The 12,441-nt window shown below is 37.2% G+C and overlaps 1 pseudogene; it reads left to right on the top strand.

Moving 5' to 3' along the window:
- Positions 1-11,976: 11,976 nt before the first annotated feature.
- Positions 11,977-12,076, top strand: LOC138839109 (U6 spliceosomal RNA; annotated as a pseudogene).
- Positions 12,077-12,441: the final 365 nt, after the last annotated feature.

Genomic DNA, 12,441 nt, shown 5'->3' with positions numbered 1-12,441 from the left:
ATCCTTCTTTCTTCTTCAGAGAAGTTTCTTTTTAAGTAATTAGCCCACTTATTTATTGGGCAGTTGTTTCTCTGAGGATTTGTTGTTGGGGAATTTAATTTTTTGAGTTCCAAGTATATTTTAAATATGAGACCCTTGTCCATTGTATGGCTAGTGAAGGTCTTCTCCCAATCCGTGGGCTTTCTATTGATCTTGATAGCTATGTCCTTTGCCATGCAGAAGCTCTGCAACTTCATGCAATCCCATTTGTCGAACCATTCTTTGAATTTTTTCTGTTTCCGGGTCTCTATTATGAAAAATTCGGCCTGCGCCAAGGAGACCTAGGGTTTCTCCTATTCCATCCTGTAATGTTTTCAGAATGTGTGCTTTGACGCCGAGGTCTTTAATCCATTTTGAGTTGATTCTTTTGCAGGGTGATATATAAGGATGTAGCTTTAATTTTTCTACATATAGTAAACCAATTTTTCCAGCACCATTTACTGAAGAGGCTGTCTTTCTTCCATTGTATTTTTTTAGCTCCCTTATCAAAGTTTAGATGGCTGTATGTCTCTAGGTTCATTTCTGGGTTGTCAATTCTATTCCATTGGTCCTGAGGTCTGTTCTTGTGCCAGTTCCAAGCTGTTTTGATTTCAATGGCTTTATAGTAGAATTTGAAATTTGGTATTGATATTCCTCCAGCAGTGTTCTTTCTGTTGAGGAGCGTTTTTGCTATTCTGGGTCTTTCATTGTTCCATATGAATTTTTGGATTTCCTCTTCTATTTCCTTGAAGAATGACGTTGGAATTTTGATAGGTATCACATTGAATTTGTAGATAGCCTTGGGAAGTATTGTTATTTTCAGGATGTTAATCTTTCCAATCCAGGAGCATGGAGGATGACATTGCCCCCATTTGTTAGGAAATGGAAAGACTTGGAAAAAAATTATATTCAGTGAAGTAAGCCAAGCCCAAAGAAACATACGTCCCATGATTTCCCTTATTTGCAATATCTAGTATATGTATGAGTCAAGCAGAAAAGGTCAGACAAGGTGATGTTAGAAAAATGAATCCTAAGATATGTATTTAAATGTTTTTTTCTTTCATGCATTTGTTTCTAACCTATTTATAAGATTATTTCTTTGTTGCTTTGTATGTCACTCCCCCACTGTATAACCCCTGCTTTCACTGTATTTGATGTCGGTATAATTTGTCGAATGGAAGGGGAAAAACAAGTCATTTAAATAAGGATACATTTGGAACTGTTGCAACAATGAGAAGTACAAGTTGTCAAGTCGAAAACGAACTTTACATCTTGGGCGGGGATTTGGTGGGGGGGAGGGAAGATGGGAAGGGATGGGAAGGGTTAACTAAGGAGGAGGCTACAATGCTTGATAAGAAATGTACTCACTCTCTTGCCCATGTAATTGTAACCCCTCTGTACCATATTTTCACAATAAAAAAAACAAAAAAACAAAAAAAAAATCCTAAATATTTTACCTCCATATGTTTTGTATTTTTTCAGGTACTATTATTACTACAAAATCTTTAAATATAGAGGGTAAACACTGTAACACCATTTCTAATTCTGTCACATTTGGTCCTGCAAATAAAATATCATCCATATAATGAAAAATATAAATGTGAGGCCATTTTTGTTTAACAGGTTTTAAGGCCTTATCAACATATATCTGACACATAGTTGGAGAATTCATCATTCCTTGGGGCAACACCTTCCATTGGAAGTGCTGATGAGGGGTTTGATGATTTATTTGTCATAAAGAAAAGGCAAATCTTTTATAATCTTTTACATGTACAGGAATGGTAAAAAAAGCAATGTTGTAAATCTATTACTACTATTGGCCAACTTTTACGAAGCATGGCAGGCGACAGTATACCAGGTTGAAAAGCCCCCGTAGGGTACATGGATGCTTTACCTCCTTGTAAATCAGTCCGCAATCTTCATTTCCCTGACTTCTTTTTAATAACAAATATTGTAAAATTCCATGGTGACATAGACGGCTCAATATGTCCTTTGGTTAACTGTTCTTCAACTAATTGATGAGTTGCTTCTAATTTTTCTTTAGATAAAGGACATTGTTGAATCCAAAGAAGTTACTCAGATTTCCATAATATCTCAATGGGCTCCATCTAAAAATGTTAAAATTGAATATGAGCTCCCCATTGTTCCAGTACATCTCTACCAATTATGTTAACTGGAACTTCCATAATATAATGTTTAAGGACAGCTGTCTGTCCGTCTTCTGATATTATAGTACCATACGACACTGAGAGCTAGAAAAGAGCAGCGAGAGAGCGCCTCTGGGCCTGGGCTAGGCCTTTATCTAGGGTATGGGCAGAGAAAGTTGTGGCCACATCAAATTCAGATGTGACCTCAGTGGATGCAGATGTGACCTCTTTCAGGTGTCCCAGTTGCCTATGTAACGCAGGGACTGGGTGGAGACTTTGCTGCAAGGAGGGTGGAGTCTTTCGCCATCCTGGAGCAGACTTTACATTCCAGGCTTTTAATAATCATAAAATAGGGTGTGGATTATTTCTGGCTACTTCCTGCTGACAAGAGGGGGTCGACAATAGGGGTAAAAGGCTGGAATTTGGTCCCCTCCCAGAGAAGGCAGTGAGCAGCAGTGGTCCCTTGGTGGCGTGAGTCCTTAGATGAAGTCTGGAGAAGTCTCATGAGCGTTGAGGGGCTGGAAAAAAATACTAGAGAGCAAATAAATGGCAAGAGGAAGGACTTGGGGCTGAGAATGTTGTAGAAATGTCCCTAGCTACTTCTGATATCTGGTGACTAGGTAAAGAAGTCAGGTGACAAAGGCAAGAATATAAATTCCTGTTCAGTTAATACATATTGAGGTATAGACATTGGATGGGCAGGCTTCTTCCTTCCACTGACCTCCTGGCTCTGGTTAATTTTGAAAGGGCAGGCACAAAGTAGCTGATGTGTCATCTCCTCTTACTCCTCTCCATGTTCCCTTGTTCCCCAGACTGGCTGTGTCTAACTGCTCATTGCTGTGATGGCTTGTCCCAGTTGGTATTCAAGGAGGTTGGAACTCAAGGGCTGGGCATGGTCCCTCAGCACTTCTTCTCAAGGCTAGTACTCTACCACTTGGAGTTACAATAGCACTTCCAGAGTTTGGCTGCTTAGAGATAAGAGTCTTGAGCCATGCTTGCAGCCAGGCTCTTTGCAGGTTAGTTGGGAGATGGAGTCTTAGGGATTTTTCAGCCCGGGCTGTCTTTAAACTGCAATCTTTGCCACAAAAGCCCTTTATTATTTCCAATTAAAGCAACAAGGAGATCAAGTAGAATAAGTACAGCTTACCTGGTTCTTATCAAGAATTGACAGACAAATATTCTGAAATGACAAAACTCATTAGATGTGATGAGAATTTCAGCACACATATGCCTAGTATTTTAGAACCATGTAGTCAGTAGAATACACAACACAAAACAAAAAGGCTTATCAAGAATTGCCAACAAATATTCTGAAATGACAAAACTCATTATATGTGATGAGAATTTTAGCACAGATATGCCCAGTATTTTAAAAACATATAGTCAGTAGAATATACAACACAAAACAAAAAAGGCAAAACAAAAAACCTAAAATTTTGAAAACAATGTTTAGACATCTTTGCTAACAAAGCACATCACATGGTTGGGCCTCATTTACCAGGGCCTGTGAAAAAAGCAAATTGCTAGCAAGGCATCTTAGAATAGCTGAATGGAGTAGTAAGTTTGGTGGAAGGTTAAGGGCCAGATGGGGCCAAAACCTTAAGCCACCATGTGGCCAAGATGGCAAACTCAAGATGGCGAATTTCTGAAAAAAACAAAATGCAAAGACACCCTGAACAAATAGACCAAGACTACAATTGGCTAGCCTTTGAGAGAGAACCTAGAGGGGGTCCGTGGGACCCAGCCTGCATCTCACTCTTCAGGGCACAAGCCAAAATGTAAAAAAAGAAAGGGAGAGATAGGGAAAGTTGGACATGAATGGCAGAGAGAGAGCAAAGAGAGCCTGAAAATAAACAGAATTCTGACCATTTACCATTGCAGTAGCCAAAACTGTCTACATCTGAGAATGGCATAAAAATGAGGCGCTCTAGCTTTCCAGGGAGTGCAGGAGACATTTCAATGGGGTTTCACGGCTCAGGCGTGATTCCCAGCACCCCATTAAATGAGTAGGAGAGTCAGTCTGGTGAGTGAAGGAGAGCTGACGAGGCAAAGCGTCTTGACTCCCCCCAGAGCCCTCTAGAGAGAGCAACAGAGAACCATAGAGTAGCTTCACTCACCAGAGTAGAGAAGTGGTGTGGATGTGGATGTGAAGGCCAGCAATGGTATCAATGCACTGTGTCTTCAGCAGACAGATGGGTTGGCAAAAAGCCATCAGAACTGTGGGTATTCCTCAGAGCAAAAAGGGAAAAACAAACAGAAAAAGTAAAAAGAGGGAAAAAAACAGAGAAATCCCAGCTATTATGACTTTAAGCCCTTTATCCGAGTCATGCCACCATTTATGTTAGGTTTTTAATAAAAGGTAGCTGAGTAAGAACAGCACCACGCACGTGGTATTCAGGTAAGGGGTAGATTTATTCAGTAGACCTGCTGGGACCAGGCAAGGTTGGCACTCCACGTGGTTCGGAAAGGCCTAGGAAAGAGAGAGCTGGGAAAGAGAGAGGTAAGAAAGAGAAGAGAGAGAGCTAGAAAAGAACACTGGGAAAGCAGAGAGAGAACAGAGAGGAAGAAAAGAACAGTGAGAACAGAGAGAGAGAGCAGAGAGCTAGAAAAAAACAGTGAGAGAGCTAGAAAAGAGCAGCGGGAGAGTGCCTCTGGGCCTGGGCTAGGCCTTATCTAGGGTATGGGCAGAGGAGGTGTGGCCACATCAAATTCAGATGTGACCTCAGTGGATGCAGATGTGACCTCTTTCAGATGTCCCAGTTGCCTAGGTAATGCAGGTACTGGGTGGAGACTTTGCTGCAAGGAGGGTGGAGTTAGCTCGCCATCCTGGAGCTGACCTTACAAGGACCATACACCATCACTACCTTCTTCAGTTTACCAATATCATCAACAGCAGCACCTTCATATCTGACTGGTTGAGATATACCATTCATAGGGGGTGGTCGAATTACAGGATAAGGAAAAAATAGGCATTTCATCATCAAACTCATGGTCTGAGCCCTCTGTTTTGTGAGGGAATGATGCTGTAAAAATTGCATCGGCCAGTGAAGGAGCCGAAGGCTGCTTTACTTTCACATTTTCAGGTTCTCCTTTCACTCTGCTAATTTCCAACTCCATATGTTGTAATTTTGATAAAATCAATTCCATTTGCTCAGACATTTTATTTACACTTTCAGTTTGTTCCTTTTCAGCCTTTTTTACCTCTTGTTTTTTCTCTGTTAATTGCAATGCATCCTTATCTATTGTGTCCATAACCTCAGATTCCAATTGTAAACCTACAATAGAAGGGGTGGCCTCTTTCTTTAAGTCTGCTATTAATCTTTCCTTATTCAAAGCTTCAAAAAGGGTATGTAAAATAGCCCAAGTGGACCAAAATCTAATAGGAATCTTTTCCCCTTCTTGAACAGCTCTTTCTACATTATTCTTTACTCGTTTCCAATTATCAACATCTAATGTTCCTTCATCGGGGAACCAAGGACTCCATTCCCTAACTACATTAATACACATTTCTATGTCAGAAGAAGAAATATTTAGACCATAAGCACCAAGTAAATGTTTAAGCATATGTAAGTACGGAGTAGATTTAACTTTTCCCATCACCCTGTAATTAAAGGTACTTACCTGAATATCCCTTCCTGAATTCAACAATGAAGGGTCCCTGTTTGGGTGCCACTTGTAACATCTAGTGCCTTGGGGTCCCTGGGTAAGGGTAAAGAAATCACCAGGACACAGGGGATGCAGAGTGCATACAACAATTGCCACTCCATGGTATGCTTTATTGTTAGTGGGTATTTAAAGACAGGCAAGCATGATCGTGGCCAAGATTTGGTCAGAAGACATTGACACAAAAATTTCAACAGATACATTTTTACTTGACCTATGAGACAATGCCTTGGTATATTATTATTTTTTGGGGGTCCGATCGTGGGGCCTTAACTCTGGGCCTGGGCGCTTTCCCTCAGCTCTTCAGCTCAAGGCTAGCGATCTACCACTTGAGCCACAACTCCACTTCCGGCTTTTTTCTTTTTGCTTATGCGGTGCTGAGGAATCAAACTCAGGGCCTCATGCATGGAAGGCAAGCGCTCTACCAGTGAGCCACCTTCCCAGCCCTGTCTTGGTATATTATTATCTAAACTATTTTAAAGCAAGCTCAAACTACTTGTCCAATCTCAGGAAAATGCTTGACCAGCTGTTCAACTATGCTTAAGCAAGCAGAAGAGCTACTTCCTCAGCTCCCAGGAGTCTGTGATGTGTTTTGAGATAGGGAGAGAGAACATTTTCCCTCTCTAGCCCTGCATACCAAGAACTTTCCTATTACTCAAACACAGTCCTCAGATAATCCTGAGGCCGGAACCTGCATCATTCTGCCCCTTCAACCTAGACCCTGAGTCTTCACAGGCTTTTAACTGTAATCGTACAATCGTAGCATCCTTATGATCTATGATATTTAAAAAGTATAAATATAAATAATATTTCCAAGAATACCAGTGGAGGAAAAATGATGCAACCCAGTTTATAGTGGTGTTCTTTCCAGAACACGGAGGGCATCACATTAGCAGAGGTGCAGTGTATTTTCACAATGGAGATAAGCTATTCTTGATGTGAATTAAGGGAATTTTGAGGTGCACCCTACAAGTTGGAAACTGGTGGTCTAGGATGACTTTATGGCATAAATCTTGTGATCGATGGTCAAGAAATAATAGCTTAATCTGACAAACAACTGCTTACTCTTGAAGAATTAATTATAACATGCTTCATAGTTTTATCCTTTATCAGAATGTGGCTCTTTTTCTGTTCACTTCTCAGTCTGTAACACCCCATTGGAAAATGCACCTATTGCAGAATTACATAACATGCAAACAGGTATATTTTGAATCTCTCAGGAATGGAATGTTCAGAATTTGAAAATGAGTAGTTATTAGTCATAGGAATTTTGAAGAACACATACATTCTGTCCTCTTAACAACTTATTAACTTTTAAAAGTTATGGGTTTCCATAGAATTAAACTGTTTTCTCTTTTAGTATAAGAAAGTACTAAATTTATTCTATTTTCAAAATATTGGCAAGTATATTGTGAAAAACTTTTCTAGTTGGATATCATTCAAGTTGATGACCCTCTGATAAAGAAGAGGTAATTAATTCAAATTAGATGCTAAATAATACTGATTTTTAAAAAGTTACTACATAAAGAATAATATTTACTATACCAAAACAGTGAAATTTTATTTCATCAGCTTATTTTTTAAATTTAATTTTAATGTGAAAGTGATGTGCACTGGGGTTATAGCCATTGGAAGGTACTGAATACATAACTTTTCAAACTTGTTATCCCCTCTCTCATTTTTCTCACAGTTTTTCCTTCATCACAATACCCCTCAGACGTTGTAATGTACATTTCCAACTTATTGTCTTGTGAGAATTGCTATTGCATTGGTTTGCTCTTTGTCCTTTGCCTCACCGTTTTTTTTTTTTTGTTCCTGTTCCCTTAACTAATTAAGGTAAATGTATACAAAATACACAGGGTACCAAAATCAAACACAGCAGAGGATAAACCTTAGGGGAAAATCTCAAAGAAAATAGAAATCACATAGTTCATCAAAAACAACAACTGCAAATAAATATTTATTTTTCCATATCTTGGAGTTCATTTTGCTCAGCATCAGCTTATATGGTCATATATATGCATAACAAAGGCACTGGAAAATAGTAGTTTCATGGATACTATATCATGAAAACAACATGTTAACTCTTTTTGTTGGTAAGGGCGGGACTATGGTTGGTGAATTCACGATTCTGATAAAGGAATTTCAAAAGAGCTTTAAAATTTATGACAGGTAAATTTTAATTGTTCAAACTTTTTAACAACTTAGCCTATTAAGAACATTTAAAATTGTCTGGGAAAATACGCTTTCATGCAAAGAAATCCGTGTAGACTTAGTTGAGAGGGAGCAATGTGGGTGAATATGGCTCATTTTCACAGTAAACAAACAAGCCTCACAAACATTGCTGTAAATCCTGTAGGTTCTCTTGAGAATTGTCCTTACCCAGGAAATATACTCTCACTGGGTGAAACAAGGTTGCAATGGAATTTAAATTCAAAGTTCTTTTAAAAAAAGACATCAAAATTTGTGAATTGACATTTAATTACTAAACAGTAATTCTCTGAAAAAGAAGGGAAGATGTAATTCAAAATCACTTACTTTAATAAAAGTATGAGAAAAGAGTAGTGAAGGTAGTGAAGAAAGATGAGAGAACCCATACAGGACTGTTTTATCTCCAGTGGTGTAATGGGATCTTGACCTTGTTTCTTCCATTCTATCTTCACAAGCTATAAAGTGTAGCTCAGGACTGGAGTAACCAGTTCAGATAAAGAATACTCAAAGAGTGGGGGCTGGGAAAGTGGCTCAGGGGTAGAACGCTTGCCTTGCATGCCTGAGTCCCTGGGTTCGATTCCTCAGCATCACATAAGCAAAAAGAAAAAAGCCGGAAGTGGAGTTGTGGCTCAAGTGGTAGATCGCTAGCCTTGAGCTGAAGAGCTGAGGGACATCGTCCAGGCCCAGAGTTCAGGCCCCACTACCGGACCCCCCCAAAAAAGAGAATACTCACAGAAGAAAATATTTGCAATTGATGTAGGTGATTTATAACCTTTGACAATCTATTCAAATCTGTTCAAGATTCTCCCCTACACCAAACTGCCCTCTTTGGACAGCTTTGTTTGTTTTCCCATGACTGCCCTTCATTAACTGATTAAAATTTTGTGAGCTCATATACATACTCTCTAAGCATTGCTGTTTGGTTGTGATTTTTGTGTGTTTTTGTTTGTAGTTGTGTTTTTAACTGAATTTCAAAAGGTTGTGCATTTGTGTTACAATTAAATATGTCCACCTAATTGTCCAATGCTCCTGGATCAGAGTCACTCCTTCTATCATTCTCAACCAACCCTTTCTCCAAGATTTATTGCAGGTTTTGGACTTCCTTTATTACATGTGTACATTGAGTATTCTAGCTGTACTTGCCCCTTGTTCCATTTTTCATTCATTTTATGTCTTTACTATTATTCCTTTCTGGTTTCAACTTCCTGATAGTCGTTCTGTTAAACTGTCTGTTAATACATTCCAAGGAGTTTCAATCCCACATATACTTGAAATGATGTCAGCTTATATTTCCATAATTCATTCATCTGCAATAACAATTTGCAAGACTGGAGACGTGAAACTCCAAGACATGATTTTATTCTCATCGTTTTGGAAGATTAATCTTTAGTCAACAAGAAAGTTTAAACATCACTTAGAATTTATAGCTAACTACCAGTTTTTATAAATGGCTTTGTACAATGGTGTGTGATTATTTTATTTTACATGGGATGATATTTTCTACTACCTATAAATTTTGGAAAAATAAGAAAACTAAAATTTACTACTGTAGAGGAATATGATAGCAATAGAAGACAGATTTTATGTTTGTCACATCTCTGATCAGTACTCATATTCAAGACTTAAAGTCATATTTCTTACTATGTTAGACAGATAGGGAAAATATATGATAAGGCAACACATGATAAGGCAACTATTAGTGACTTTTTAAAATGTACCTTCTTATATGATGAAATTTACTTTATTAGCTAATATTTGGGTTTGAATTATGGGAGGCTGATGTATTTAACACATTTCTGGAAGGCACCTACTGAACAACGCAAATGGTGCGAGATACTATTTCTACACTTTAATGAATGGTTGAACTTAGTGCTGGGTAAACAAATCAACTCTATTGTAACTTGATTCCTACACTTGAAAAACTTAATGTCACTATCATCTACTTGTCAAGTGTTATTTTGGTGAATATGATTATAAAAAGTTTATTTGAAAGGGAATATACTTTCAAGAGATTAAATGTATGTTATCATTGGTTTGAGAATGACAACATTTTTAGACTACAGAACCAAGTTTTACTGAAGTACCAGTGTTTTGAAGTACTAAGGGTCTTCTCAATTAATGGTTTTCGAAATTATATTTGAACTCCAAGTCAAGATTTCCTAGCCTTGGTAGAACAATTATGGATCTAACATTCAGGAATTATTTTTCGGCCTACTTATGCTGGACTGAAATCTTCCATTCATCAATAGGAGAGTGGTATTAAAAATAATCTTGTGACATTTGTGATTTTGTTTACTCATATGGGCTGGTCATCTGTAAATTGAAAGTTTGAACTACAGTACTTTCTGTCATATTTTGTGATCTCATCTTTCATTTTAAGTTGCCTTACATTTCACAATTGCTTACTGCTAATTCCTGCAAGGAATTGGGGCACTGAAATATTATAGGAAATGAGAAAATGAGATGGGTCTTCAATTACATTCTCTTAGCATGTTGCATGGGCCAAGGTGAGAAGTCTTGCCCATGTTATCTGATGATGCAGGTAACTGGGACCTGATATCCTCATACCCATGGGTACTGCAGAAGAATAATAGCTTTTAGGCATCATATCAGCAAAAATTTTGGTATAATCAGTAAGAACGCTTCAGAAATATGGAAAAAAAAACCACTCTGGGACTAGCAAGTTAACACAAGAAACACATGAGCAGTGTAAAATCTCTTCTAGATTAGAGGAAAACAATACTGCTTTTTTTTTTACTATGTGAATTCAGAAGACCAAGAACACTTAGAAGGTATCACAAGTTTATACCGAAGACATTGCATTGATACTTTTTATATTCTAATATATATTCTAAACCTAATTATTTATGTTCCAATCTATTTATGGGAATAATTTTAAATTTATTTGTCAAATTACCAATGAATTCTAGTAAGATTCACTGTGTGAAATTTAAGATCAGCACATATAAATATAAAATATATATGTATATATAATAGAAGAAATTGTTATGCAATGTTCCGTTGTGGTTAGGGCATCAAAGGCAACTCTGTTTTAAAGTATTATTCCATTATCTCTACCTCAGTTTTTGGTAGAGTTCGACCTAAAACTTTACCATTTGTAAATTTACAGCCTGGAGGCAAGAGGAAACACTTTGATTAAAACATTACCAATTTAAGGCCTAATATCGAGGAAAAACATATGGACTTCTCCAGGAGTTATGGAAATATTTGGTGATAGAAAGTCAGTAGTGCAAGTTCCTGCCTGGTTGGATGGTAGACAGGCCAGGATATTAGGTAAACATGAATATGAACATTTTTTTACCTTCTTGGCTTTAGCTAGTTTTGAAATGATAGGAATAATAAACAATTATATTTTGATAAAATACCTTCTATTCTGAAGAATTAAGTCTGAAGTGTTCATATCTCTATGAACCCTTGTAACTAAGATTAGTTTTGTTCCAGTAAGACAATCTATGCTGTCAGGTAAGATATTCTGGTTGGTCTGTTCCTACATGGAAGAAGGGTGAAGGGACAGAAAGACATTTGTACCACTGAGACCTCATTTAGAAAATTTTAAGCTGCAGAAGTTTAGAAGTAGCTCTTAAGCAAGGCTTACTTTGAATCCATTAGCTCCACAAAGCTAACTCAGTTGATAAATAAGTACTTGAAAAGCCATTACCTTTGAACTTAGCTAAAAAGGCTTCAAAATATGATCAAATTTAAAATGAAAACGACAAAATAGTCATTGACAAAAAATTGCAAATATGAGCAATCGACCAAACAATATAAGTTTTTTCCACTATACATAGAAATTTAGAGAAATAAGATCAATAGCATTTTTAGTAACAATAAAGGTTCCTTGTTACAAATAGGCAACCAAGGATGTATGCCTGTATAAAGATTACATCGTTAACTACTTAAATTTAGAGGATACTCCATGCTTAAGCAGCAGGTCTACACAAATTACAACAATACAGACATTAACATGGCACTTGTACAAGGATGACATGAAAATTTGTGAATTATTCCATATTTTTCATTCTTCAAATGCAATGAAAAACAGTTATTAAAAAGTTGATTACAAAAATACAAGTGTAACAAAACCTGTAATTCATAGAATTAAAGGTTAGTTTGACATCAGTGTATTAAACATTCACCTTCGAAAGGCCCTTACATAGCATAACCTTTACAATACTTGAAATTAGATAACATTATCTTTTTATCCCAAAGAAATAAAATAATATAAAGACTTAGGAAAAAGGAATCTTAAACTTTTCCTATATGGAATGTAATCTGAAAGGACACATTTATTAATGAACCTATATATTATAAAACAATGTAGACTTCAAAGTATTATATCTAGAAGACAATGAAATAGATTATGGACTTTATACAAACATAG

This window comes from Dipodomys merriami, unplaced genomic scaffold (assembly GCF_024711535.1).
Source record: "Dipodomys merriami isolate MVZ:Mamm:240054 unplaced genomic scaffold, mDipMer1.0.p SCAF_293, whole genome shotgun sequence".
NCBI lineage: Eukaryota > Metazoa > Chordata > Mammalia > Rodentia > Heteromyidae > Dipodomys > Dipodomys merriami.
Note: the sequence above shows the minus strand (reverse complement) of the source record. Positions and strands in the feature narration are given on the sequence as shown.